Source organism: Callorhinus ursinus, unplaced genomic scaffold (genome assembly GCF_003265705.2).
Source record: "Callorhinus ursinus isolate GAN/ISIS: 27379988/994484 unplaced genomic scaffold, GSC_fseal_2.0 scaffold50, whole genome shotgun sequence".
Classification (NCBI taxonomy): Eukaryota; Metazoa; Chordata; class Mammalia; order Carnivora; family Otariidae; genus Callorhinus; species Callorhinus ursinus.
Window position 1 is genome coordinate 2,591,738 of NW_027397112.1, and position 8,054 is coordinate 2,599,791.

Below are 8,054 nucleotides of genomic sequence, written 5' to 3' on the forward strand. Positions count from 1 at the left end.
TATATATATATATATATATATATTTATTATGTTATGTTAATCACCATACATTACATCATTAGTTTTTGATGTAGTGTTCCATGATTCTTTATTTGCGTATAACACCCAGTGCTCCATGCAGAACGTGCCCTCTTTAATACCCATCACCAGGCTAACCCATCCTCACCCCCCCCTCCCCTCTAGAACCCTCAGTTTGTTTTTCAGAGTCCATCGTCTCTCATGGTAATGATTAGAGCAATTCTAAGACATCTTAGCATAACATAGCATAGTGACACAGATAGTATTTAAGTCCAGACTTCATGAAGAAAGCTTTGACAAAATTTTTAAGCTTTCACAAAAATTTAGGCACCTGCCATATTAGGCATCATATCAAAGTTTTTATATATCTGTTTTATTGTTTGTGATTTACTATACAGAACTATAGTATCAACAATGCATTATTTTAATCAGTACTTTAAGGATGCCTAGCTAACAAGTGAATCACTTTAATTTGCAGTACAGACCCTAGGAGCTGTTAGTGTGTGAAAGATACTAATTATGACTGTTCTTTCCCCAGATAGTTTTTAAAAAGCATCAACTGTTTAACCTCTATCAACATTAGGGTAGCTTATATTACAAATAACTTTAAATGGGTGAAATGAATCCTAATTTCTAAGTGTGTGGATTGGTGCTGTCTTTCTTGAAGAGGGAGTAAGAATCTGGTTAATCTGTGGATCCTGTTACCTACCCATCACTTAATTGAGAATTGTCCAACTAGACTAAAGATTGGATGAATCTTGGTACTAAAATATTGTCTCATCTCTCTTGAGAGAACCTTTGTGCACAATAGTTCACGTGTTAGAGAGTACCTAAAGGAAAGAGCTACCATACCACAGAGCTTGCAAGAACAGACTGGATGGCGATACATAAGTCTCCTTGCTAACATTCAAAGATTTGGATGTCTGGAAGAATTTAGTCTGATTACTTGCAAAGTAACGTATCACCTGAACATGGGGCTGTAAGCTCTCATCATAGAAATCAACTGATTCCTACCACGAAGACCCTGTCTAAACTGGTTTACATTGCTGTGCGTTTCTATTACTCAGTAGAGGCAAACTTTTGGGTGGCAGTCAGTTTCCTGTATATTTCATTCATTCAGTAACATTCTTTATGGTGTCTGTAATGTGCCAGGCATTGTGCTTGCTCTTCTCCATCTACTATCAAATTCCACCCTACGAATAATAGAGAGACCTGGATAGCATTTACACCTTGTATAGATGAAGAAACACATTGAGAAAACATAAGTGGTTTGCCTAAGTCACAGTGACCGGCAAAGGTAGCAGTAAGTGTAGATTTCATGAATAAAAAAAATCCCACCATTAATTTCTCAAAAACCCAACCTTTAAAAAACTAATAGAAGTCAAAGTCCAACACAGTGCCTCATATGTAATTTGCATGTAATCGGTTGTTAATACATGCTTTAGTACAATTTCTCTTCTAAATTTCTGAGTATACAAAAAGACTCGAGCACCTAGCTGTCTGTCAGGAATCGGGACAGTTTTGCTGTCCAGGTACTTTTGTGGTTGGCGAACTGCATCAAGGGGACAGTCCTCAGGACTAGTGGTTTGTTTCTAAGCTGAAATCTGAGGCATCAGTGTCCTAAGAGCACCTAGAGAAGGGCAAAGAGAAGCCATCCGGGCAAGATTCTGTGACCACTGACCACCTCACTATAGCTTCGCTTCACCCTGAGTATTTTTCCTTAGCTTCTGAAAAATACATACATAAAAGTACTCTATTTTGGAAAGGAAATTCCCAGCTTTAAAACAAGTAGGAAGGCACTCAGTTAGTTGATTGATAATTTTACCTTAGGTCTAAACAATTTGGTGCTGAGTAAAAATTAGCTGTCACAAAGAAATTCATCTATTTTGACTGAGTTCAAGATAGAATTATCATAGAACGATAACATGAATTCATTTCACAGATAAAATTCATTTATTACACACGCACTCTTCACAGTCTTCACTCAAGATGTCTTCAGAGCACCTGTTGGAATAAAAATGTATACAAGCTGACAAGCCTCCCTGCGGAGAGAGAAAAGATCATGAAATAAAACTCTCAGGAGCCAAAGGAGAGACTTAAAAGTGGTGCTAGAGATTGGCCAGAATGTCAACTTCTTCAGGAAGTGATTAGCACAGATATTATCATTTTCTTTTGGAAAGCTATACATCTGGCCCGCCAAAACTCTATAAATCAACAATGTAACCAGAGTTGGGAATTCCATTAGCTCTTGATTTCAAGGGGGTTCGCATTTTAAAAAACGTAGCTAAAATACTCGTGAAAAGCAATCCTCTCTGAAGTGTGTGTGCGCGCATGGAGTCAGGCATTAAGAAAACGAACACTCCTCCCTGCTGCAGCCGCCTGACAGTTCGCTCATGTGGCAGAAAGATCACCAGCGGAGGCTGCTCTTGTTGGAGCACTTGGTTTTACCTGAGACAAGACTCTCTTGACGGTTCTTTTGAACTAACTTCCGCTGTTCCTCCCTCTGTCAGGAAAAGTCAGACTTGAAACCTTGCATACGCTGCAGGGTGGAGGGAATCCCTAAATTAGAGAAATATGGCTGTTTTTTTCCCACCTCCTTTCCCCCAGGCAAGGTGCTTTATCCAACACACAGAAAGGCTGACATTTCCTGTCTGCTCCACCCTTGTTGATATGTGTGCTCAAAATCTGCAGAGGTTTTCAGACTTTTAATTTGTTGAACAGCCTGATTCTAAAATTAAAAGTGTTTGGATACATTCTAACTGGCTAAAATGGAATCTATCTCTTATTTCCTCTTTCAGAAGAAGCTCAGTATATTACAGGAGGCAATTTATAATACGGACTATTTTTGGTAATTTGTCAGCTATTGAAATGAGTTCCGTTTGGCTTGGTTTGATTCTATAAAAATAAGTTGTAATAGTGTTTGTAGAATCAGAATGGGGCCCTGTTCTTTGAAATGTCCTTGGCACATATAGGGTTTTTTTTTTTTTTTTTTTTTTTAGGGTACCCAAGTCCGGATGAAGCCTAGGGAAGTGAAGGATGGCATGAAGCAGCAGAGACAGGAGTTTGAACAGGGGAAGGAGAAAGGGAGAGGCATTAAAAATCAAATAAGGAATGCATATAACTTCCTTAGGATTTTCTAAAATATTAAAAATTATTATCATTATCCTGTTGTGAAAATTCTTTACATTAATGTTTGCTAATTGGCCTTTCGAAAAAGATTCATTCCATGAGCATTTTGACGAGTTCAGTGGTCATTTCATAAGTGTTATGTGTTGAAATTCAGAGAATTAGAATTATTCCAAAGAGAAAGCAAGAGGCTGACGTGTGGATTTGTATGGTAGTTATTTTGAATTTCCAGATAAATATTTTTTTGGGTGGCAGCTGGTGTGTTTCTGTTAATTCATAAATAGATCATAAGATTGAGAGTGGTGCTCCGTATGACCCTGTTCTCAAGGCTTCAGAACCCCCGCGTGAAAATGAGAGAATTGTAACTTGACTATTTATACCAAATAATTTCAATTCTTTAACTACTTCCAAGGTTCCATTTGACTGTTTGATTTCATGTATAGTAGTAATTTGTCAGCTAGAAACTTATATGTAGATTGAAATAAAAATGTCAGATGGAAGCTTGGGATATTTACACACACATAGAAGAAGTACAGATGAAAAGTGCTTCAAGGTTGGGACACACACACACACATATATGAACCACAGACGAAAAGGATTTTCAAGGGGTGTGGATCTCTTTAGAATGGTTTTCATGAGGTGCAGATAGAAGTCTTAAGATTATATTTCATTCTGCTGCATTACTATTAAAGAAATTTGCCATTATTACCATTTTTATAGTCTCCAAACACCAGATTTTCCAATAAAAGTGCGGTGATCACTGCCCACTGTTGTGTTTAGTTTGCCTGAGTACTTCATTTTGCTCACTCGTATCAGGGGCCCTGGATAGAATTATAAGGCATGTAGACATGACTTCTCTACATTGATTATTACCTAGTACAGAAGCTGAAAACTCTCTTTAGGCATATAGTTTTTTCTTTCTAAAGAAGAAAAGCACTGCGTATGATCTTGGTTAACTTCTTAAATTCACTACTGGTTTGGTTTGACCTCTGGTTTACCTAGAACTATAACTTTGTACCCTGCTGTATGCAGCTCCGATATTAGAGTGGCCCACTTTGGGATTTTGTTTAAAATGTAACATAGTTGTTAAGAGCACATGCACCAAAGCCCAGAGGCAGGAACTTCAGACTTTGGTCCCACCACCTTAGAGCTGTGAACTTGGCAAGCTCTTTGAATGAATGAACATTATTAGAGATTATTATTTTTCATATTTTAAGTTATATTGTATAACTTGTGTAAGTTATATTTTAATAGTTTTTCTATTGTTAAAAGACCCTGAAATAATTAGATACCAAAATCTTTTTTTTTAAAGATTTTATTTATGTATTTGTCAAAGAGAGCACGCACAAGCAGGGGGCAGCGGCAGGCAGAGGGAGAAGCAGGCTCCCTGCTGAGTGAGGAGCCCCATGCGGGACTCGATCCCAGCACTGTGGGATCATGACCTGAGCTGAAGGCAGATGCTTAACTGACTGAGCCTCCCAGGTGCCCCCAGATACCAAAATCTTAATTTTAGGATGTATCTGTGTGGAAAAAGTAAATAAATGAATAATTATCTAGTTAGTTAGGTTAATGTAGATTATTGATCTAGAAAATTCAAATTTAAAACCTCAAATAGCCATTTTTCCTTGGCTTATGGTATTTGAGAGGAGGTGAATTATCAGTCAATGATAAACAGTTATTTATTTTTAGTATATGTGCTGCCGAAGAGAGCACGATAAACAGTTATTTATTGAGTATCCATTACAAGCACCACTGTCTTTTACGTACTATGAAAGAGAAATATGGTAATAAAAGCATATTAATTGCTTCACTCTGTCAGGAGGAGTCTCTTAATGAATATAATGGCAGCAAAGAAGAGTGGCCACAGCTCACTCACCACGATCTTTCCTCCAACTAGAAGCCTGTGCTGCATCACCAGACCTTCATTCTTGATGTCCCAGGTTGGTCCCATCCAGAAGTAGAAGCCACCATGTTAGCTGGAAGAGTGGATTTTCCAAGCTCCCAGCAGAAAGAAAATCAAGAATAAACTTGTGACTAACAAGTTGGATCGGAATGAACACAGCTGCACTGTGATCCCCCATGATCGTCTGTTTGGGAGAAAACAGTCAGCATCGGGGCTTTTCCCCAATCATGCTACATCAAAACCCATTCATAAAACTGTCATTGTGAAATAGCAAATGCTCTGTCAATGGCCGGATGATCCAGCTATTGAGCATCTGAAAACAAGTAAGACTGCTTGTTTCCTGAACCATGAATATACTTACATTTTGCATGCATTATTCTATAAATGGTCTAAGTATACATGGATTCATGCATACCTCTATGCAGGTAGTACATACTTAGAAAATATATTACTTTCCAACTCCCTTAACAACTGTTCATCATTGATACTTAGTGAGCACCTTCCTCAAGGAAAACCTCAATGTGTCATGGGGACATTTATAGCTTGACCAGTGTTTGATTGAAAAAAGCTGTTTTTTGTCTGTTTCTTGAGTGATCCAGAATCATTTTCAGATAAGGCTATCCATATCCCAGCTATAAACCATCTGCAGCACAGCAAGCTTTTAAAAGTGACATGCAGTCATATTCCACAGCTATTACCAGAGCGTCCTAAACATTTTCTCAACATCTCAGACTTTTTTTTCCCCCCACTAGGCAGCTGCATGCTTGGAAAGTTCCCAGCATCAGTTGTGCCAGAGTTAAAAATCACCTAACACCCACATAAAGATTTTTTTCCCCCTTTATGAATTGGGCTTTAAATCTTTACCTTGATTTAGTGAGAAAATAAAATTGGGGCAATAGTCAATGTCTCATTTGTATATATTTATATGAATTCTGTAACCTGGAGGATATCTCCAATCCAAGGAAATGTAACCATTAACCCACAGCTAAACAGTTTCCAAAGAAGCCTTTTCAAGGAATAGCTTTTAAATGCCCAAGGAGCTCAATCTAACGGCAGAGATATTTGAAATATACACAAACATACAAGGCTTTTAGATAAACACATTTTCAGGGAGCTTTTGATGAAAGTGGTAAGTTACATTCTCTACAACTACACACACTGTATTTTATTACCCTTCAGTAGACACTTATCAGCTATAAATGTTGGGTGGTTTAGGCTAGGAATCAACCCTGAGGGAAACAGTGGGAGGACTCTGGGACTCACAGTTCTATAGATCAACATAAACCTGAGACTCAATTTTATTTTCATTTATTAAAAAGGTCTGTGGTCCGCTCCTGCAATTTCAAACCCATTAGCTTCCTGCCCCCTTTAAGAAAAAAAAGAAGGTAACTGCAGATTTTATGGACTGATTGCTGATGGCTATGCTACTGCTCTATGGGTTTTGAGTGGAGAGTCCATTATAGATACATTATCCATAAACCATGTTTCCAGTGGAACCCGTAGCTTCCAATCTGACTGGGGAATGAGTGGAGTTGGCTTGGTCAAAGAGAGGCTGGGGAAAGGGTCAGGTCTCTTGGAAGCTAACACAGGGTAGGCACTGGTATAAATTACAAACGTTCTTCCTACTTCCACATAATTATGTCTCAAATGTGCAGCGGTTGGATTTCGTTAACCAGCCACCAGATGAACGTGGAAATCATATCGACAGTAGATTAGAGTGGGAGTTTTCAACCTTTTTCCCTGCCATGTATGTTCAAACAATATATTTGTCTGTCTTTGAAACTCCCTGCTTCTGGCTGCTCATATTTGACAGATGACTGTGCCCATATGGTTTTTCCCTAGTCTCAGGTGTACTGCGTTTAAACCTTTTTCAACAAAGATGCAAAAACATTTTTAATGGCAATAAAACAGATGAAAATATGGTTTTCTATTTCCTTCTGTAACCCTAAATCTTTGATTTCCAAAAAGAAGGCAAAAGTTAAATGTGTCTTCCTTGTTATTGCTTGATTCCTGTATCCAGTAACTTCTCTCTCTGTGAAAGGGACAGAAGAACAATTAGAAAAATACAACTGGCATTCCTATAAGAGGAGACTTCTTTGAGGACAAATCTTGTTGATCTTTGAATTCTAGTGCACTACAGACCTTATGCTTGGCACACAGTAAATGACCAATGATTTTGTCAAACTGAGCTGGATTTTTTTAAGTGTAATTAATTGCATGAAACTAATATGTTCATTCTTAAAATGGAAAGGTATTTCTTTTCTGTTATTAATGCAAAGGCGATGTGACTCGGGCAAAGCACAATGAGAATTTAATTCCTTTTTTTTCTGGTGACTTTAATTGAGCGGTCCTTTTCAATCCACCACCTACACACATTCCCCTCTACAGCCTGAAGTTTCTACTTGGATTTGCCAGTGTTCATCGAAGATGTGGAGGGGTCTTACATACCTCTTCCTCAATATTTGGGTTTTGTCTAAATGGTGCAGTCAGATAGCCTACTCTGTTTTTTTTTCTTTACTATATTTTTTTAGAGCCTTTTTTGGTTCACAGAAAAATTGAGAGGAGGGTATAGAGATCTCTCATATCTCTCCATTATCAGCCTCTCACGGTGCCCCAAAGTGGTGCATCTGTTACACTTGAGGAACCTACATCGATATATAGTAGTCACCCAAAGTCATAATTTACCTAGAATTCACTCTTAGTGTTGTAATTTCCATAGGTTTGGGCAAATGTGTAATAAATAACAGGTATCCGTCATTATAGTATCATAGAGTATTTTACTGCACTAAAAATCCTCTATGCTCTGATTTAATAGCACGTTGCATCCATTCATCAATTAGTCCTGCCCACCAATCTGTCATTTCTGACAATATTTTAATAATTTTGCTTTCTAGTGAATACAAATCTAGGTTTAAAGTCTTTTCTTCCATTAACTGAACTTCTTTGACAAACACTTACCCTTCCTCCCCGATGTTCCTAATCTGCCTATTGCTTTTGAGGTTTTGCT

At 37.9% G+C, this 8,054-nt stretch overlaps 1 long non-coding RNA gene across 1 annotated transcript in view; it reads left to right on the plus strand.

The window, feature by feature from the left end:
* The window catches only part of LOC112837541 (uncharacterized), a 124,341-nt gene extending 119,161 nt beyond the window's left edge, over positions 1 to 5,180 (plus strand). Inside the window, exon 3 of the long non-coding RNA XR_012375401.1 lies at positions 4,964 to 5,180. This is a non-coding gene — a long non-coding RNA (uncharacterized lncRNA). The remainder of the gene's footprint in view (positions 1 to 4,963) is intronic.
* Positions 5,181 to 8,054: the final 2,874 nt, after the last annotated feature.